The sequence below is a fragment of the Pinus tabuliformis genome, chromosome 8 (assembly GCF_031772625.1).
Source record: "Pinus tabuliformis cultivar Carrire ecotype Pingquan chromosome 8, CPIR1, whole genome shotgun sequence".
In the NCBI taxonomy this organism is placed as follows: domain Eukaryota; kingdom Viridiplantae; phylum Streptophyta; class Pinopsida; order Pinales; family Pinaceae; genus Pinus; species Pinus tabuliformis.
Window position 1 is genome coordinate 914,482,689 of NC_142294.1, and position 23,501 is coordinate 914,506,189.

General features: G+C 38.0%; 1 pseudogene; it reads right to left on the minus strand.

The window, feature by feature from the left end:
• Positions 1-8,460: 8,460 nt before the first annotated feature.
• Positions 8,461-23,501, minus strand: part of LOC149238508 (chromatin-remodeling ATPase INO80-like) — a 111,050-nt pseudogene continuing 96,009 nt past the window's right edge.

Here is a 23,501-nt window from a genome sequence, read left to right on the forward strand (position 1 = left end):
CTTTTGAACAGTGATATGGTTATAGTTAACCGGGGGCGGGAATATATTAACAATTTGGGGTTTTTTTTAATGTATTAACATAATACGGGAATTGGGAATAAGTATAGGGAGTTATATAATAAAGTTAATAGTTAATATGAGTTTGAAAAATAAAAAGCGCTAAGTTTATAATGTTAGGAAATTTAGACTCAAAGGGAAAAAAACGGGTTTTTTGTGATATTTGTACAATTTCCTAAGTAAACATGGGGTTTTACTTAGGCACTTTATGAAATGATATGGAGCGATTTGGTGATATTAAGCATATCTTAATACCATTGGGGAAGTTAGTGAATGACTGGGGAGAAGTGTGAATGGGAGATTAGTCGTGCCTCGCTTGAGCTGCATCAAAATATAAAACTGCCATGGTGACCGTGATAGAGATAAGATTAACACATTTTTAGAGACAAAACCTATCACAAGTCTCATTCTGCAATTGCAATCTACCTATCTAGCCTACTTTGCCTAGAATTTTTTTCCTTCTTTCACTTGGGTGCACTTAGACTGGCAAACCCTTATCAACTTTTCTTTTCTTTTGCATGATAAGCCTACCTAAGTCTACACTTATTTCTTCCAAGGGCTCAGATTAAACAGTTGAGCTCCTTTGATTCTCTACCTATCTACTTATCTGCCAAGATTAAACAGTTTGGACAAATTTTTATTCTCTATCTCTAAAACATGAAATTCAAACATGAACTGGCCAAGATTAAGTTGTTTGGCCATTCATCAATTGTGGAAAAAGTTCAACAAGTTGTACATGATGCTTTATTTATAGAAAATGAAATAGTAGTGGCATTTGGACTTGCACACTTTCCTGGTCTTTTTTATTTTGGGTTCATTTCTTTTCATTTTTTCTTTTGACCATTTTTTTTTCACCCTTTGATTTTTCTTTTAGGGTATACCCTCTTTACATTTTTTAATTTTTTTGATTTTTTGATAATATGGAAACCTTTACAGCAAGGAAAGGTATGAACATATTACAGAGCTCAACTAGTCAATCATGAAATATGACACCTATAACTATAGGAGTATAACACCATCAACATCAAGTTGTGTCAAGACATCTTTAATTGTAGCAGAGGGTACATATGCAACTATCTTTGAATGCAAGATATAAACTCTGAAAGCTTTTAAGGATTTGATAAGAGCATATGCATGTTTCTCAATAATATCATACCTCAGTTCAGCATCCCTCAAATTCTTGCTGAAAAATGCCACTGGATGTTCTGAACCTTCTTCATCTTGCTGCAATAAAATTGCTGCAACAGTTTCTTCAGAAGCAAATGAGAAAATATGGAACTCTTTGCTGTAATCTGGACTTATTAATGTGGGAGCTTCCATAATGGCCTTTTTAATAGACTTAAATGATTTTCTTGCTGCATTAGTCCATCTTACCTCTGACCCTTTTCTCAACATGGAGGTAATATGCTTCACTAGTTCTGCAAAATTTGGTATAAACCTCATGAAAAAAATTATTTTGCCTAAAAAAGACTGAATATCCTTCTTTGATCTAGGGACAAACAAAGTCTAAATTGCTTTGACTCCTTCTGGATCTATCTGAGCACCTACAGCAGACACAATATGTCCTAACAGCTTGCCTTCATTTAAAGCAAATTGAGATTTTTTGGGATTGACTGATATTCCAAACCTCCTGCACTTCAGAAACACTTTTTTCAAATGCTGCAAATGATTTTGATGGCTGCTGGAGTAAACTGTTATATCATCAAGGTAGATAAGCACAAATTTTTCCCTCTCTCCCACAAATACTATATCCATAGCTCTCTGAAAGGTGGCTCCAGCATTCATCAATCTAAAAGGCATTTTGGCATACATAAAAGTGCCCCAAGGAGTGGTGAATGCAGTCTTTTCTTGATCATCTGAGTGCATAGCAATCTTATTAAAGCCTGAAAAGCCATCCAAAAAAGACATTACTTTGGCTCCTGAGACCTTTTGCAGCAAAAGCTCCATTTTCGGTAAAGGATAGTTATCTTTCTTGGAGCATTTATTTAAATTTCGGAAATCAACACACAGTCTGGTTTCTCCACTCTTCTTCCTCACCACCACTAGATTGGCTACCCATTTTAAATACTTGAGAGGGACTATGATCTTGGCAGCCAGCAATTTTTTAATTTCTTTTTCAATTAGTGGAAGAAGCATAGGATTTATTGGTCTCAGCTTCTGTTTGAAAGGAATGGTGTCTTTCTCCAAAGGGATTTTATGCTGAATAATGCTCTTATCATATGTTTTTAGGTCACTATACTCCCAGGCAAACACATCAGCAAATCGCCTCATTAAATTGCAGTATTCAGCACTTTGATCAACTGACAAATGAGTGGACAGATTTACATATCTAGGCTGACCTGGACTTCTTATATCATGCTTACAGACTGCAGATTGGTCTTCCTTTTGGGAAACTTTGTAAGGCACATCATTCTGGTCAAACAATCTTTCCAAGGGAATTAGACCCTTAGGAATGTGGTTACTAGGAAGCTGAACAATGTTGTTTTTACCAATTTTATTTCTAAGTGGGGATTGGGGTTTTTCTTGCAAGGCTTCAATCTCTTGGTCAATTTGCAATTCAGAAAACTCATCAATGACTTGAAGGAACCTATTTATCTCATCATCATCTTCAAAAACTCTCCAATGGTGGACATTATCAGGCAAGGATGGTCTATATTTCATTTGGACTTCATAAACCAGTCTGGGAGGCATGGGAGGTATAAATAGACTAGCAAAAACAGCAAGGGAATCAGCAAGCTGATTTTGGGCTCTAGGAATGTATGAAATATAGAAGTAATCAAAAGAATCTCTAATTCTCCATACCTCATCTCTGTATGCCTTCAGCTTTGGGTGCTTTGCTTGAAATGTTTTATTTACTTGCTAAATGATCAAATCATCATCTCCAAATACCTTTAGATTCTTGATTCCTCTGTCTTTTGTTACATTAAGGCCCAATAGAAGAGCTTCATATTCTGCTATGTTGTTTGTGACTTGAAAAACCAGCTTAAAAGACAGCTGAATTCTTTCTTGTTGTGCAGATATCAGCACCACCCTTGCTCCTGCAATTTCCTTGGAACATGCTCCGTTAAAAAACATATCCCAAACCTAACTTCCTTGCTCTTCCTCAGCCTGAACTGTTGGTTTCCTGATCTGCATTGAGGCCCTTTGAGATTCTTCTATTTCGAGAATACATGCTCCAAAATCAATGTCCACTGCATAAATGGGATGATTTGTAGGATTCTTCTCATCACTGATGATATATGCCAATTGTGCTTCTCTATATAACCTCCTTCTTTCTCCTCCAAAAACTGGGACAGTGGCATAAGATAGATCATTCTGTAATGTCCCACCTAGTCTCTTAATCCACCATTTGGACAGTAGCATGCCAAACTTAGGAGGGACATCTGCTACCACAATATCCATCATCATACTCTTCATGGGCAGCTAATTCAAGGTGACGGCCAAATCTTTAATCAATCCAAGACATTTCACCTTCCTTGAATCAAAAGAAAATAAATCATGATAGGGTCTAGTGATATCAAGGCCTAACTCTTCCATAACAGCTTTAGGCATCAAATTATGGCTGGCCCCTGTGTCTAGCAGGCAATTGTAGATGATTTTGTCCTGAATGGTCAAGGAGACATAAAAATATGGAAAATTATTATCAGCAGGTTCAACCATAGGGCTGAGCACAATGGCAGGCTTGTCATCTTGCAAATTAACAGAGTCAGTGGAGGTTTGTTTGGTTTCTAGCTCAAGGGCTTCAAGGATAGGCTTTCTAAATACTTCACTCTTTACCAACTCTATGAGAGGCATAGATATTTTTAACTTCTGAACTTCTGACTCAAAGCTAAAAGAAGAAGGTAAATTATTAGAACCTTTTACCTCTTGAACTAGAGCTTTTAGGATGACTCTATCAGCCGCTGGTCTTCTTTGCCTGCTATTCTGTGACTTTGTTTGGACATCAGCTCTTTGGGCAGAATTTTCTTTGACATTCTTTGCATTCAACCTCAGGTTATATCTCTGCTGTTGTTTAGCTTGTCGGAAAACTTCTCTATCCCATTCTTGATTGTCTTGTTCCTGCAACAAAGACTCTTCATAAGCGGCCAAAGTCAAAAATGCAGTGCTGCCTTTATCTTCCATGCAGTGAATTTCATCCTCATCTTCTTCAAATTTCTCCTCCTCCATGACTACATTTTGGAAAGGAGCTTTAATTTTCTGATCTTTTTTTGAATCTTCACCCCTCTGCATAATTTGTAACTGCTCATTTGCTCTTCTGAAAGGATTTGGATTTCTTGGAGCAAATGTGTTTTGCTGCCTTGTTTTCCCTAAATTCTGTTCAACTTTCAGCTTAGAAATTTCAGCAGCCAATGACTCTATCATCTTAGTCATTTTGTCTAATTTAGGCTCTGAAGATGATGCAGAAGAAGTAGAAGCCTGATTTCTCTGTCTCCTTCTATCAGCTTGACTCTTTAGTTTCTCTGCAGCCATGATATTAGATTCCACCTCTAGGGCTGCATCCTGCATGTCTGCTAGAGTGGCACATCTCCTTTCTCTCAATAACAGGCAGAAATCAGAGTCAAAAGCATTGGCATAAGTGAGTTTAGCAGAGGTGGGAGTGGGTTTTACCTCAGCTGGTATCTTACTATACATTCGATTGAAACTTGTATTAAAATCAGGCAAAGATTCACCATTTTCCCTCTTCAGATTACCAAACTCAGTTTGATAATACAATCTCCCCGTTGCTTCAAAAATGCATCATCTAATGCTTCAATATCTGTTATAGATCTCTGGGGCAATTCTCTAAACCACCTCCTAGCCTCTCCATCAAGGCTCTAGACAAAAACTCTCATCCACACATCATTTTCACTTATATCTAAATTATCAGCATAACTGTAAAAAGCTTCAAGATGTTCTTCTGTTGTCACTCCCTCCGTTCCAGTGAATTTAGGCATATATTTCTGATATTCTCCCACAGGCATAGGATTTAAAGGAACGGGCAAGACTAAAGGTCCATATCTAGCAGCAACAATTCTCTCAATCTTCGTGGGTGCTTGTTGTCCTACCATGACTGGAGTATTTGGAAGAATACTAGCAGATTGAATAGTAGGGAGTAATGTGATTAATGGTAGAGATAAAGGGATGCTTTGGACTGAATGGGAAGCTTTCTTTGGACTGAGATTCAAAGGGGAACTAACTGCACAAGGCGCTGAATTAATCTCTGAAGGAATTTCCTTAATAACAGTGATGTGCTCTAAATCTTCAAACTGTCATCTTCAGCTACAACTTTATCTTTTAGAGATGAATTAGATTTCTTAGGCTTACCTGATCCTGATGCCCCTTTCTATGAAGCTTTCTTCAATTTAATAGTCCTCTCAGGGTTAGGTACTAGTTCAGTTGGTGATTTCTGAGGATTTCTTCGAGTGTGTCTCACAAACTGAGCCAAAACTTCAATGTGGAGTCGCCAAAGGTTGGTCTTCCTCCAATGGAGTCACCAGATAGATGATTACAACCAAAAACTTTGTTCAAACCTTGTCTATCATCAAAGCTTGAAGTTGTGTCGTTCCCCCCAGGGAAGTTGAGCTTCAATTCTCCTCTCCTCGGCAACGGCGCCAATTAATGTTATCACCCCAAGAAACTCTCCTAGGTTGTATATCAAAGATGCTCATGAACATTATAAACTCAACGAAAATGTTGGAAAATGGTGGATGAATGAAATAAATGCTGCACATTCAAGCCAGATAACCACTTCTACTATGTTTAACCCCAGACATGGGTGAACACCCCCAGACTACAAGGCTTTGGACCACCAATTACTCACAGTTTTAGGGAAAATTTGAAGATGGAGAAGACTGATCACACTAGCAGATGCACAGGACCCTGAGATGGCCAGCTACAACCAGTTAAAAGGTCTATCAATCTATTTCTTAATGGACAAACATGATGACAACTCTCTGGCATTAAAACAACAGAAACCTACATACATATTCAATAATACATGCTAAATTCTAACACACAGGTAGGATGACATCCCCTCTAATGCTAAACATCAACAGCATATGAATAAATGTATAACAGTCACAGCCTGGAACAAAGAAGAAGAAGTGGAAAGTGAGCAATTAATAGCAAAAGAAGCTTGTATTAGCTGGAAATGAAGACCAGAGGCTGCAAGTGTCACAATAGTTACAGTCTCCAGAAGTTGAAGCTTACATCAAAATAACATTCATCAATCCGATTACATCTTGCTTTTTGGTATATATAGAGTTTGTTGACAAAAAATCTCTGCTAACCTCTGAGTGGAGGGGTCATAACTGACCACCAACCGCATTTACAATTAGATATGGGTTTCTACTACAAGCTGAGTGTTTAAATGAACAAAATCAGCCTCTTTGGTACTTTGATGTCCTTCTTAAACAGGTGAAGAATTATTTGAATGAATTTCAATAACTGCTGCAGTCATTGAGCTGCTCAGGATCGTCCTTCTCATCCTTGACCGTGCTGTTCTTTAAATGTGGTAGCTGAGGAATTCATGTGCAGAGTGTAAAACACTGAAAAATACATTGAAAATGGATGTTGGACTAGGCATGAATATTAACCGTTGGATGACAAAATGGACGGCGGAGATTGGATCTAGGGGGCTATCGAGCGTAAACGAGAAGGGATGAACGATGGCCGTTGGATCACAGGCAGCAGATCCAATGGCTGATGGGAGTGAAATGTGCATGACGATTAATAGGCGGGGAGCTATACAGGAAGGGCGGTAAACGGTTTCCCCACACCGCCCTTCGGTAGTAGGCGGTTTATGTACATGATGGCTCGATCCAATGAAATAGTTCCGCGTGGCAGGCAGGTCCGACAGGAAACCACCTCCCCACGGGCTATCAGACGTCCAAGTTCGTGGGGCGGGGGCTATGTACATTGTCGGATCATGTGATGGAGGATCGGACGGCCCAAGATTAGCACATGTTTCAGGTTTGATGTGACAAGTGAGGGCGACGGCGCGTTATGATTTTTATTATATGCACGGTTATATAATCCAAGGTTATAAGGTTTAGTTTTGCGCCCGGGACCAAAGGGAAAAATGGGTCATATGGGGTTTAATAGTGTTAAAACACAAAAATGCTCGGGAGCCCGAAAAAGGGCTTAAGCGGGGTTTAAAGGAATTATAAACAAAAAGTGCCCAGATGTCGAGAAAATGGTTTATGCGGGTTTATGGGAGGAAAACAAGGACAAAGGAGTTTAAAGGGGAATGAGGAGAATTTAAGGGGAAGGATGAAACGGAGGTGTGGGGGAGTTATGAGTACATGGGCAGAGTGAAGGGGAAAGAGGCGAGCTGGCCACTGCAACTCCTGCTTTCTCATGGAAAACCTGATCAAGCATGCATTTTAACCCTTGAATGTCAAGATCAATAGCAGAGCTAACAGGTATGATCCCATGTAGGAAGTTTTCTTCTTCCCACTAACCACAAGAAGTGCAACTTTTGGCCATAAATTATGACTCCAACTTTTTCTCTATAAATTCTCCCTAGGTAAGTCTTGATAGCCTAATACACTTATTTAAGTGTAAACATACCTTTCATTTGATGTCCACAACCTAATTTATCTTGATCTTGCACTATAGGATTTTGCATTCCCAAAGTTCTTGTGCTAGGACTAGCCATGAATTTAGAACTTTCTACTCCAACTAGTCTTCTTTTGACTTACACTCCCACCATGTATTATATACTTTATTGTATTCACAAAATCCACTATTGTGTCAACCTCCTGCTTCTTAGTAAAGTCCTTAAGATCAATTAAGTTTTCTAGATTTCCAAAGTGACTAAATCGTTATGTAGTAAACAAACAATATTTTGTTTGTATTTTAAATTTATTTGCACACAAATGTATGTTGTATATATAAGGTGATAGAATAATAGGATGATTTAATGTTACAATGAAGGCCCTTCTTAGATACTAGGAAAGGTTCCCCTTTACAAATAATCATGTCCTTTGGGACATGTCTCTTCAAAAACTAATTATGATTTAATATATATTTATGTTTGTTACATTGCTACCCTCTTAAGGAATGCCCTATCCTCAAAGAATAATGAAAATGATTATCTATATTTGTTCACATCGCCTCAATGTATTAAATTTTTATCAGTAACTATATCGGAATTAGGATTTATCCATTTCCCTTTTGAACCTTTTTTTTAATTTATTTTTTGTGTGTGTTTTGAAGTGACTTTACAAAAATTTATTGTAAGGTAACTTTATAATTTAATAAAGTGATTTTATAATGACTTTATAAAGTGACTTCAATTTGTTAAAGTTGTTTTATTTTTTTATGCCTAATAGTCACCATAAAAATTCATATGGTCATGACCACCAGGGGCTTGTTTGACTGAGACGCTTGCAAATTATTTTGGCTTGATGGTTTTCAGGTTCATATCCAAGAGAACTGTGGTGGAAAAGTTGATGTATGAACATACTGTGTAGAAAACGCATTCAACAGGTTGTCCAACCATTTCTACTGATACCATTGAGTTGATCCACTACAAGGCGTAGGTAGGCTTTTATTACCATCTTTATAAATCAACTTGGAAATCTTGTATGAGATAGGGCTTCGACTTCCAACATAGTATATTTATTCCAATACACCAAAAGGAGGCGATAAAATAAAGTTTGGGATTTGTCCAAAATGTAAGAATGTGTGGCTTTCATTTCTTTCAAATAAATATGGATGATTGCATACCTTCTTTAGCTACATAACAATGTTGATGAGGTTACAAACATTGTTCTTCCTGAGACGAACTTGAATGATATCAAATAGTTCATCCACGGAGATCTTATTCTTGATGGCCATATAAAATGCTTATTAACGAAAACTCAAGGTGCGACTAACAATAGCTTCCTTTTTTTTGTCATTTATATAATCATGTCTTTATTAACTCGAAGAAACATGAAAGGTTTTGAAATAACATGTAGTCTATTGGGTTGGTGTCTGTTTAATGCACCTCCATGCTTTGCATGATGCTCTATGCCTTTTGAGAACCATTCATCGAATTGTTCATGGTTATAAAATAAAGTTGGCATGATAAAATGAAATAATGCCAAAATATTTCCATGTTATTTTGAATGGGAGTTCCAGTAATCAAGAGACAATTTCAGCAATTCAAACTGAGGAGCGTTTTCCACCGTAAACTATGGGTACTTTTCATGCATTGAGCTTCATCTAGGATCATATATTTCCATTTAACTCGCTCGAGGTTCTTCTCATCAGTTACTGCAACCTGGTAACTTGTAATGAGTACATGGCAACTTACTGGCCTTTGATAAAGTTGCTTAGGGTTAATCTTTTTACGAAGTAATGCATTCTTGAATTCTACCCAAATAAGGGATTACATTCAAATAGGGGCAGAAATTGCTAATTTCATCAAACCAATTATTCAAGACAAAAGCAGGTGCAATAACTTGGCTTGTATTTCTCAAACCTGTCTCATTAGCTAGGATGTCATTCAATCCATATTCATAACAATTCACAAGCCCTTGAAGGCCCTTCAACTAGTATTATTTTAGAATTCCTTTGAACATATTTAGTGTTTGCATAGAGAAATTTTGAGGCATTGATAAAGGATTAAGAAAGTCCATGTAATGAGATACGTCAGTTATACTCTCTTGTGACAACCCATTAGTACCCACATTTTGAAACTTCAGGCATTTACTATCAAATGCAGTTTTTTTTTGGAAGCAGCGTTTTGTGCAACTCTCAAGGATTTCTCTTTCAAATCGGCCTCTTCTATACATTTACCATCTGTTAATGTCACGTTGTATGACTCTTGTGCTACATATTCCCCATCAATATAATCTCCAACAATTGGTTGAGAACTCGTTTTGTTTCTCATAAAATAACTATATAGCTTTGTCTGCGAGAGTATAAAGTTTTGCCTATGTTGTTATCTTTTTGCTTCTCTAATTTTTTCTTCATGATTTAAGGCTTTTCCTGCCTCTCTATCTTCCTTTTTCCTTATGTCAACCTTCTTAACATCATAAGATCTTTTTTATGATATGTCAAGAAGGAGTTTTAATGTTTTGGCAAGTCACTTTTCACAATGTTGGTTTAGTCCTCTCTAATTTTCTCAAAATAATTCCTTACAACTACATATGGAGTCGCATCTTGTTGGTTCATTGTATAATTTTTTACTTCCTCATGTATAGCTTCTACATATTTAAACAAAGTTACCGATCAAATGAGAACTATTACCTCAAAACAATAAATCTAGCTAAAAAACCCCAAAAAAACATGAAAAAACAATTTGAAAATGAAAAGTGTTGATGCTAGAATACCCTTTTCTTTTCAACATTTTTTAAAATGGAAGTAAAAGAAAAAAATCGTGAAAATGAAAAGTGTTGATGTTATAATAATGTCTTTTTTTATTTTTTCTAGGTAAATTTTTGACATTTTTTAATAATGACGTTAAAGATAAAATATCATGACTCTGAAAAACTTTAAAATTCCAATGTAAGACCCCCGTTATTGTAGAAACAGTTTATTTTTATATGTAATTATTATTAGTATGTTTGAGAAATGAGCTATGATGAGCTGATCATCAAGAACAATTGACGTAATTAAATAAATAATTTTTTGGAATAAAGCTCGAAATTTTGGAGACAGAAACACTGGAGTAAAAGATGCTTGCCCAAATTTGAAGTAAATCAGATTTGAATTAAAATTCCTTTATATATGTGTGTGTGTGTGTGTGTGTGTCTATATATATATATATATATATATATATATATATATATATACACTCGACGGGAGTTAAATACCGAGAAAAGTGTTGCAGGGGATAAAAGCAGGTTTGTTAGGAAAAATTAAAGAAAAGCCTAGGCTAAAGGGGTAATAGATCCTTGGAAGGCATGACGCTGCCAAGGAAAAAATTGTGGGAAGAATAATGTTAGAAAGACATTATGTGGAATCAGTAGAGGTTATTTTTTTCTGGAAAGGTTGTCTCAGCTCAGGGAGATCAGAGGATTGGTCCATGGTTGGGTAGATCAGTGTGATTCAAAGACAATTTCCAAATTAGATTGCGAGTTAGAGATCTCATTTTTCTGTTATTTGTTATTTCTATTATTATGCAGTGTAGGTTTAACCCCGTACAGAAATTACATGCATACGAATTCTAAAACACAGAAAATAAAGAATGCGAGAGCATAACACATAAAACACATATACATAGAGATTTTCCCCTGGATCCCAAAACCGAGACTACCAGCTTGATTTTTCATTATGTTCCGTTCAATGTTACAATACATATTTATACATGTTGAAGCATCCAATACCATGCACTGAAAACCATCGCATCCAAAACCATGGACCGAAAACCATCATGTCCAAAACCATGTGCAAAAATCATGCACAAAACCATAGGTAGGTCCGCGCAACCTAATATAGGGTCCAAAAACAAAATTTTCTAGGGCGATGCCCTAGACCCCTTAGAGTGGGGTTACCTACACCCCTCAAACCCCCTGTGACTTCCCCCACTACGCAATCAACGCAACGAAGGGGGGGCTCCCCCCCCCTCTAACCCCCCGGTTAACTACGTGGGCTAGTCATGGAAAGAATATAACACAGCCCAACATTCTCCCACTTGTTGTTTTCTTTCCACAGGGGGGCACAAGAGAGCTTATTCATTTATCCAACCCTGCAATGCCCATTGTTTCTTTACACCAAGAGAACTTCTTAGAGCTCACATATTTTGTCAATGCATCTGCAGCATTATTCAAAGTGTCCACCTTTACCAACAACACCCTTTTTTCTTCTATCATATTCCTCACAAAGTGATACTGAACATCAATCTGCTTGGTCTTTGAATGATATGCAGGGTTCTTTGCCAAGAAAATTGCACTTTGGTTGTCAAATTCTATCCTTAGAGCTCCCTGTACTAACCCCATACTTGAACACAATCTCTGCAACCAAACTACTTCCTTGCTTGCATGAGTGGCTGCCATTTATTCTACCTCTGTAGTTGATAGTGCCATTACAGATTATTTCTTACTCATCCAACTGACTACACCTCCAAATAGGTTAAACACATACCCACTTGTAGATCTTCTCTAATCCAGATCTCCAGCCCAGTATACATCAACAAAGCCATAAATATCCAACACTCTGTCCAATCCTGGTCTTCCTTGGTAACACAAACCATAATCACTAGTGCCACGCAAATACCTGAAAACCCGCTTCACTGTTGTCCAGTGCTCCTTCCCTGGTTTTGACATAAACCTGCTCAATACTCCCACTGCATGTGCAATGTCTAGTCTAGTACAAACCATCGCATACATCAGGCTACCGACTACACTTGCATATGTAACACGGGACATCTCCTATTCCTCTTCTTGTGTCTTGGGACACTGTTTAGCAAATAACTTTACACCTACAGGAATATGAACCTTCACCGGTTTACTATCCTACATATTAAACCTCTGCAATATTGTCTTGACATACTTCCTCTGGTTTAACCAGAGCTTCCTCTTTGTCTGATCTCTTTTAATTTCCATGCCCAAAATATAGTTTGCAGCACCAAGATCTTTCATGTCAAATTTGGAGGACAATTGGGTCTTCAAATCCTAGATAATTTCTTTATCATTTCCAACCAGCAACATATCATCCACATACAAGACCAGATAAATAACACAGTCACCAATTAATTTAAAATACACACAGTGATCTGCTTTGCTTCTGGTGAAGCAAAGTCCCCATATGAATGCATCAAAATTATGATACCACATCCTTGGTGATTGTTTTAACCCATACAGAGACTTTTTTAACTTGCATACTAGTTCTTTCTTACCCTTCACTACAAATCCTTCAGGTTGCTTCATGTAGATCTCCACTTCCAGATCCTCATGAAGAAATGGTGTCTTCACATCCTTGTGTTCTACCTCAAAATCAAAAGCAGCAGCAACAAATAAAAGTAATCTAATAGAAGTTACCTTGGCAACAGGAGAAAAAATATCACCAAAATCAATTCTCGACACCTGGGAATAACCTTTTGCTACCAACTGAGCTTTGTATTTCTCCACCTTTCCTTCTGCATTTGTCTTCTTTTTGAACACCCATTTTCTGCCAATGGTTTTCCTTCTAGCCAGCAACTCCACCAGATCCCAAGCCTCATTTTTGTGCAAAGATGCCATTTCATCAACCATGGAATTTTTCTAGAGTTTTCCATCCTCTGAATCTATTGCTTCCTTCACAGTTCTGGGATCATCATCAGTAATATATAAAGCAAAACTTGAACAGAAAGCAGATGGACTATACCTTTCTGGTTTCCTTCTTTCTCAAACTGATCTTCTCACACCTGGAGTTTGTGTCTCTTCATCTTCCGATTCCTCCTCTGTTGTAGAGTCTGATTCTTCCTCCTTTAGCTCAAACTCTATCTTCTCGGGTTCCTTTGGTTGGACTTCATGTTTAATAACATCTTTCACCTCTTTGAACACCACATCTCGGTTGTACACAACCTTCCTTGTTACTGGGTTCCAAAGCTTATAACCCTTTAAACCATCCTTATACCCAATAAAGATGCACTTTTCAGATTTACTATCCAACTTGGTTCATTTCTCCTTTAGAACATGTACATATGCATCACATCCAAATACCCTTAGATGTGAAAGAGAGGGTTTCTTACCAGTCCATACCACTTGTGGAGTCTTATCCTTCAACGTTGATGAAGGGGATCTGTTGACCAAGTAACATGCTGTCTCCATGTCTCTGCCCAGAATTCCTATCCTAACCCGACACCATTGAGCATGCTTCTTGCCCTTTCCATCAACGTCTTGTTCATTCTTTCTGCAACTCCATTTTGCTAAAGTGTATATGGAGTAGTATTCTACCATGCTATACCACACTTCTTACAGAATTCTTCAAATTCCTTACTGCAAAACTCTCCACTATTATCTATCCTCGGCACCTTTATCTTCTTCTCTGTTTGGTTTTCCACCAGAGCCTTAAATTCTTTAAACCTGTCAAAGACTTCAGATTTCTTCTTAAGGAAATATATCCATATATTCCTTGAGAAGTCATCTATAAATGATACATAGTACACAGACTTACCCAATGATGGAACCTTCACAAGTCCAAACACATCACTGTGGACAAGCTCTAATATATGTTTCGCCCTCTTACCACCATAGGGGAAACTTACCCGATTCTGCTTCCCATATACACAATTTTCATAGAAGTCAAAAATCCAGAGAACTATTACTCATACCTTATACCATAACTTTACCATGAAGTATTCGAAGACCCTTCTCTCTAATATGTCCAAGCCTTTGATGCCACAGCATGGTCTTCTCTCTAGAGACCATTAGGTTTTCTGCTCCACTTTTAGGAACCACAGAACTATTGCACCCATCAACAACAGTGCTACCTTGCAGCTTGTACAGAGTTCCAATTCAAACTCCCCGCATCAATACCAGTGCCCCTCGAACCATCTTGCAAGTATCCTTCTTGAACACTGTTTTTACACCTGCATCATCCAGCTTGCTTACAAAAATCAGATTTCTGGCTAATGCAGGAATATCCAGAACACCCAGAAGTGTTGTAACCCTTCCACCTTGCAACTTCAACTTTAATTTTCGAGGACCAACGATTCTAGGCTTCCTGTCATCCCCCAAGAAGACATCACCACCATCATATTTCTCATATTCGCAAAACCACTCTCTATGGGGAGTGAAGTGAAAGGATGCACCTGAGTCAATCAACCATGCCTCGTGATCTACATGTGTACTTGAAGAAGCCAAGTACACACACCCACCTTCATCTGAGGTGGTTTTCGCCTCTACAGAAGGAGCATCATCAGATCCCTTTCCTTTATCAGGAGCTTTAGATTTACAGTCCCTTTTGTAGTGCCCTTCTTTTCCACATTTCCAGTACATCACCTTTACAAGTTTTCCTGGAGATTTAGATCTCCCTCTAGATTTAGACCTCCCACTCGATGACTTATTTTTGTTTCTATTCTGGGACTGTCCTCATACAAACAAGGCATCACCATTCTAGCTCTTCATATTTTTCCATCTCATTTCCTCCGTCAGCAAGGATGAGACTATTTCATCAAACTGTAAGGCAATTGCGTTGCTACCTATTACAATAACCAGACTATCCCACGAATCTGGTAGAGAACACAACAAACTGATGCACTTATCTTCATCTGAAATTTTATATCAACAGATGATAACTGACTTACCACGGTATTAAATGTGTTTAGATGCTTTGTCACCAAGTCTCCATCTTTCATCCTCTGGTTATACAACTTTTTCTGTAGGAACAATTTATTCACCAGAGACTTAGATTGGTACAAAGTCCCTAACTTGTCCCATAAAGCCTTCACCGTAGCTTCCCCTGATACATTCAGCAATACTGAATCTGAGACACACAATCGTATTGTGCTCTTTGCCTTCTGATCCAACTTCTTTCATTCTTCATCAGACACTCCCGTTGGTTTAGTACCTGGATCTACCGCGATCCACCGATCTTTATCCACCAATTGATCCTCCATCTTGAGTTTCCACAACTCAAAACTCTGACCATTAAATTTCTCAATCTCTATCTTTCCACTGCTCGCCATCTTCTTTCACCACCAGAATTGATCTCCCAGATCTCTCACTGAACAGGGTCTACCACAGGCCCGAGCAAAACCCCTTAGCAACAAAGGCGTCCCCTTGAAGCCAAAAGCAGCTCCGATACCAAATGTAGGTTTAACCCTGTACAGAAATTACCTACATACAAATTCTAAAACACAGAAAATAAACAATGCGAGGGCATAACACATAAAACACATATACACAGAGACTTTCCCCCTAGATACCAAAACCGGGACTACTAGCTTGATTTTTCATTATGTTCCTTTCAATGTTACAATACATATTTATACGTGCCAAAGCATCTAATACCATGGACCGAAAACCATCGCGTCGAAAACCATGTGTGAAAATCATGCACAAAACCATAGGTAGGTCCGCCCAACCTAATATAGGGTCCAAAAACAAAATTTTCCGTGTCGCTGCCCTGAACCCCATAGAGTGGGGTTACCTGCACCCCTCAAAACCCCTGTGACTCCCCCCGCTACACAATCGGCGCAACGAAGGGGGGGCTCCGCCCCCTCTCTAACCCCCCGATTAACGACATGGGCTAGTCGTGGAAAGAATATAACACAACCCAACATGCAAATCATGGATGTGAGTAAATTGTATTTTTTATTTTTGTTATTATGCAGATCATGGATGTGAGTAAATTGTATTTATTACTTATGTTATTATGTAGATCATGGTGTTATTTATGTTGTCATGCAGATCATAGAAGTGAGTAAATTGTATTTGTTACGTAATTTGACGTAAGGCTAGTTTTCCAAGGTGGAAATGATAGCTGTGAATTTATTAATGTAATTCATATTAAACTATTATGGGGTCTTACTATTATGTTAGAAATTCCTAGTTTGCAAGTTGAGGGTAGAAGTGGTTCTGGTAGTATATTTATTATAAAACTAGGAAAATTGCATATTTTACGTTATCCATGGTTACCATAATCAAAGATTAGAGAACTATAGGAGGTAAGATTACATGTGTAGTTGCATGTGTGAATTTTAAATGAGAGAATGTAGATTAGCAATTATAAATATCCTTTACTGCTAATGCATGCAAGAAAATATTTCTCGACGAGAGGAGGTATCAAAAGTATATAGTGGAATATATTCTCTACGAACTTACTAAGAATGCTAGAATCACTAAGACGTTTGGTGGAAACATTCATCATAAAAACACTAAACCGCTGCTCTAATTTCATTTGATATGCACTGATCAACCAGTCAAATTATTCCTCAAGAAATTACCCAAACAAATCCCCAATATAAAGTCAATTATTTTCTTAACAACGAGATTATGTTTTAATCCGCATAGTTACGCAGGGAATGAAAATGCCTAGAAGTGTTCAAAAATTACCAGAAAACATTCATGGCAAGATTACAAGAAAACCCTAGAACTGTTGGAATGTTCAGATGAAATATACTTCGCAAAGCTATTTTAAAACGCCCGGAATTGGGAATATTGAGTGGAACTGCGTGTGGCAAAGAAAAACTCTCAAAAAATTATGGTACGTTAAATTAAGAATTTTTGCTCAACTAGCTAGTCAACTATTCATTAAACAGTTATTCAAATATTTTCCTCATAACAAGGTCAACACTCTCATCAGCTATTCAAGTATTTTCCTCATAGTGCCTGAATAGTGGACCGATACAAGACCCAGGAGTGTGCCTGGCATTGAAAGTTTTCAAACAATAAGGAAACCAGTAACAAAACAATAGTTTCATTTCTCGAGTGATAGTACGGTGTCTCAAGGAGGAAGGGTTTTTTTACAAATAAACCAACCTGGAGGGAGACGAATGCCATATCAATATGTGCCTACATATGGTAAACTTCATATTGGGTTGGGGAAAGGATGGAGAAGTACCTGCACCAGTTCAAACACAGGGCGGTGGAATTAGCAATGTGTGAGAATGAAAAAATGTAAATTAACAAGAAGCAAACCTTTAGGCATAGAAAATAAACAAAATTTAGGAATCATGTCAATACTTTTATACTAGGCATGAGACAACGATCTTCTGGAGATAGTTGGACCTGCGCAGTAGAGGGAAAAAAGACACTGCCAATGTGAACAACAAATTTGTGGGTATGTGCAGGAAGTAATTACCAATCAATTCATGGATGGCGAGGGGAGTCCTTACCGTGGTTTCGGGGTTACAAGGGTAATTTTGAGTGGGAGTCCTAAAGCCCTGTGCTATCTCTTAGGTGAGTCGTACCCCATACCCCTACACAGACAAAATGATTTAGAGCCATCTAGAGAATAAAAACAAAAATGTTGAATCAAAACTTCAAGAAAAGGTTTTACCTAGGTGTGGGATGAGGACCTATAGCTTCTCATTGTTTCCCTTGCTTTGGTAAGGGAAAAAGGGCATGGACAATGGACGAAGCGGGTTATTGAGCTCCCAAACAAAACAACCCCACTGTGGCTGGGTATAGCGTAAGCAGTGCTACTCGGTTGTAGGTGGCAGAAAATGTTGAAGTTATTTGATAAAGAATAAGAATGGTGACATGGAACAGGGTTGGAGATCTCTTGGCTCCAGTAGTAGAGCGATAAGCCAAATGAGGGCATAGCGAATGGAGCAAACAGATAGGTTTTATACAAGGCAATCTACACCCTAGATGTGAGGTTATAGATCTAGGCCATTGAAGTCCAATCGACTCGGCAGTGGTGGAGGCCATGTCTCCTGATAACTTTTCACGTGGGATGGGATGCGTGGAACAAGCCGGTATGAGCAGGGGTATACAGGAGAACAACTGTAATGAGGAGTATGGACTGAGTAAAGCATAGGGGGTAATACTGAACCAAGCATCATTAACTTCAAACCATGTGATGGGCATGTTAATACTCAATATAGCCATCAGTAACTACGAAATGACCTAGGGATAACATAAAACCATATTGTATGAGAAGGGTTCAATGATCAACACAAACCAAGAATTAAATCGAGTGAGGAGGGGTAAGGTTTACATCCCAGTAAATAGTGATTTAGTTATCCCTTTGATGTAGACAGGCACAAAGTAAATAATATATAGGTTTGAATTTATTCCAACAAGAGATGATAGATACAAAGCCAATCAATAATGTTAATGCTAGACTTTAAATATAGGTGTGCTTGTTTACCACCAGACCCAAATTCTAAGGTGAATGTGAAATGAAAATATATCATATTATGGTCAAATACATGGTGACATATATAAAATAAAGTACAATAGGAATAATATAAGTAATGATCTCCAACAATGTTGTTATTAAGAAATACCATACATGTATTAACAAAACAAAACAAACAAAAAAATATTTAAGTTGTAGGTTGGTATCTGAAAAATGGTATCAGATCCCAAGTATTACACTGGGCTTCAGAAAAGGCACCATCAATAGTTACTGAATTCGCAGGGCTAGTAGTAAATTGCAAATCACTGATATTAGTTGGTTTATTTCGTAGGATGCGAAGCTGAAGCAGATTATTGTGCAATAATGGAGAACTCACCTCCATCTATTACTGGTGGGGAAGTTTTGTATGTGGATCTGGGGGAAGGTAGCACTTCATTACCTTCCCAGCTCATGGATATGGTAAGGAATATGCAATAGGAATTAGTGCAGCTTCAGAATAGCAATGAGCAACTACTGAAAGTGAGTGAGGAACAGAAAAAGTTGATTAGAGATTGGAACGAGAAATATAGAAACAAAAGTGTAGATCCATAAGGATTAAAGAGAAAGAAGAATGGGATAGAGTCTGAAGAAATCAGAATTGGATAAGAGTTGGGTCGTATCTCCCCAAAAGCACATAAGGGAAAGAAGAAAATGGAGTTACAGGGGGAGTTTAGGAAGATCAAACCCCCTACTTTTGATGGGGAAAGAGAAGAATATGCAAAGGCATGGTTTCCAAATATGATTAAGTAATTCTAGGTGTACAAGTATGCACGCCTAGCTATTTATCAGTTGCTTGGTAAAGCTACCCTCTGGTGGGAGGAGGTGAAAAGTGTGTAGCTGCTAGAAGAAACATAGTTTCTTGGGAGGAGTTCCTGAAACATTTCAAGTCAAAATATCTTAGAGAGCACTACTACAATGATCAGGCCAAAGAATTTCACGAATTAAGGCTGGGAGAGTTAACCATGGATGAATTTTTGGCAAATTTTACAAACCTGTTGTGGTATGTGCCATACCTTAATGAGAAGAAGGTTAAAATACAACGGTTGTCAAAATGTTTGCCAGCTTCGTACAAGGAGAGAATTGAGTTTCATAATCTGAAGACTATGAATGAAGTGGTGAGGAAGGATAGATTATGTTATCAGTAATTCAGGATTAAAATTGAAAGTGGTAAAGTGTGGAAAAGTAAAGAAAGCGCCAAGGTGGGAGGGGGCATGAAAAGACAAAAACCTTACTACCTCAAGAATTTCGGTAAGGATCATCAAAGGAAGAAAGTTACCAAATGAAATGCACCCCCACCTGCATAGTCATATATGGGTTCAAAAACAACATAACTAAACAACAAGAAAAATAGCAACGTAAAAGAAAGACAATCATTGAAATCCTGGGGCTGTAGAGAGCCACATTTGATGAGGGACTGTCCACATAATTTAGGGTCTATCTAGAACATTCAGGCTATTCATGAGGCAATTACCATGAATGATATTGCTCGAAATATTCCTAGAATCAGCGAAGCCTTGGAGGATAGACATGCTAAGCACCAGTCTATTATGCTTGAAATTGAAGGTACTATACTAAACCAACATGTCTATGTTTTAATTGATCTGGGGGCTAGTTTAAGTTACATCAACCCCCAAATTGCGAAAAATTGTAAATTAAAAATAGAAAATTTAAAAACACATGGTTGGTCCAGTTAGCAACTTGGACCAAAAGGAAGGTAATCAGTCAAGTAAAACAATGTCTGTTGAATTTAAATGGGTATCCTACAATAGCAGGTTTAAATATCCTTCCTTTAGGATCTTATGATCTATTAATAGGCATGGATTTGGTAGAAAAGAAAGCAATTTTTATAAACTATCTAGAAAAAAATGGTTACATGTGTTAATCAGAATGGACACACCATGATAATTAAGGGAAAGCCAAAACTAGTGTTGGTCAGGAAAATTTCATCTTTGCAGCTAAAAAGAAGTGTCAGAAAAGGATTCCAACTATACCTGGTGTAGGTGGAAACCAATGATCAGCTAACAGAAATAGGAAGCCTAGATACCCTACTAGTCATTAAATAATTTCCATATGTGTTTCCAAAAGAAATTCTAGGATTACCCCCACATCGGGACATAGATTTTACCATGGACTTAGTATCGGGTGTTGTCCCTGTGTCTATATCTCCATATTGAATGAGTACTCTGGAACTACTAGAATTGAAGATCCAGTTACAGGAACTACTGCATAAAGGTTATATCAGGCCCATTGTTCACCATGGGGGGCACCTATACTGTTTGTTAAAAATAAAGATGGAACATTGAGAATTTGCATTGATTATCATCAACTGAATAAATTAACCATTAAAAAAATATATCCTCTACCTCAGATTGACGATCTGTTTGAACAAGTGAGGGGGGTAACTGTTTTTTCAAAGATTGATTTGTGACTTGGTTATCATCACTTACACATAAAAGACGAGGATATTCATAAAACAACTTTTAGAACTCTATATGGCCATTATGAATTTGTTGTGCTACCTTTCGGTCTTGTTAGCCTTATTGGAAAATGACCCAAAAATGGATCCAAATATGCTCTTGAAGTCTTCAAATATTTCTTAAGATCATCCAAAGATCAAAATAAGCACAAGAGGAGAGCCCTTGGAAGGGCAGAAATACAGTATCGGGAAGCTAAAACACTAACAAATCAGTGAAAAACCATGTATCGCAGGATTAACAGCCTAAACGCACAGCAGTCGTTAGATCTGGCTGATCAATAGCCCAGATCTAAGTGGCAAATCACAATCGGTAGATCTGATTGACGGGTAGTGGCAATCAGCGCAAGACACCACCAATCAGCGATCTCCGATGATTGGATAGGTGTCGCATCAGCAGAGGTATCAGCGATTACAGTATGCGTAGAGCAATGGCAATCAGTGATGCAATGTGGACCTTCGATCAATCGCGCGCAGATCAACGGCCCACATTGCGTTGCAGAATCGCAATCAGTGGGAACATACGTCGTGTTATATAAAGACCTTTGGCTTGGGCAATATGCGATTGCGACAAGTCGCATCACAATATTGCGTCGGAACATTACGAAGGAACGGGGCCTTTACACATTCATATTCGTGATGCGATAACCGGACCCGACGGTTATATATGTGTTATTTCATAATATTTCAGGTCGCATGAAGCCGATTTTTAATGCATTTTCAATGTATTTCGTTATTTAATGAAATACAAAGGGAAGCTGGGTTTGCAATATGCGATAAGACCCAGACCGGAAAGGGTACGGGAAGGGGAAATATATAATATTTGAAGTCCACCAAAGGAAATTTTCAATGTGTTTTCAGTGTTTTTAAGCGTATTTCAAAAATACAAAGGGAGCAAGGGACCAAGCCACTTGCAATAGGTGACAGGAACCCAAAGGGCAGACCTAATAGAAAATTAAGCCATGTTTAAGGACTTTTCAAGTCCGAAAAGAACAGAGATGGGCGAGATTTCTCACATTTGCAGTGTTTTCTATTTAGAATAGAAAACAATCATTATTAAGCATTTTAAAGGGATCACAGAGGCACGCAGGCCCATTCCATCACCTAACAGAGGCAGGGAGACAGATTCAAAAGGCCGAGAGGGGAAGGCAACAGCATAGCATGACACAGCCAAAACAAACAGAAACTATCATGGAGCAGCACAGCGCAACACAGCACGATGCAACCTGAAACAGAAACATCATGGGCATCGATAGCGCAGCTCATCCAAAAACGACAGAAGTGATCATGGAGCAGACAACGCAGCCCATCCCAACAAACAGAATGGTCGTGGGGCATCTTTGTCACGAGAAAGCTCCCAGACAGTGCAGAAAACTACACAGAGGCAGTTACTCTGTTGTCAAAAGAATAATCCTCAGAGCCCACACTTGCCTAGTCAGGGCATCAAATAATTAACAAGACAGGAAGGATAGATGAAGACACTCCGAGCCTCTAAGAGCTCAGGATCATTGTAAAGAGCTATAAATGGCTGAAAGTAAGATGTAATACAGGTTCAACTTCTGGAGACTATTGAGACTTTGCTACTCAAGCTTCTCATCTTCATTCTAGCAAATATAAGCTTCTTTTGTTGTTATATGTTCAATGTCCATTTTCTCTTCTTTTCTAATCTTTCACTTGAAGAGGTTGTTCATGTTTCTTTTGTGTCTAAGGCCAGATAACTGTCATCTTATCTCTGCTTTGATAAATTATATTTGCAAGCTTCTTTTACTGCCTGTAGCTAGTCATTCATATGTGTTTTATATATGCATCTACTGGTATGGTTGGTATTCTTCATTTACTGCCTGTAGCTAGCCATTCATGTGTGTTTATATATATGCATCTGTCAATATGGTCAGTATTCTCCATCTATCCATTGAATCTACAAACTATTGAACATTAGTGGTCTAATGCCTTAGAAAGCTGAGGGTGTTCATGCATGTCTTGAGTGAAAACATAGTTGAAATGGTTATCTGGCTTGATCCAAACCATCATTCATTCCAATAGTTTAGAGAAGAATATTGAAGATTATATGTTACCAGACATCTCTGATCTGCAACCTAGGAGAGTTTCCTGGAGCCCTAACATAATTGGCATCGTTACCAGGGAGAGGAAACTGAAGCTCAGCTTCCCTGGGAAATGACACAGATCCAGCTTTGATGATAGACAAAGTCTGGGCACGTTTTTGGTT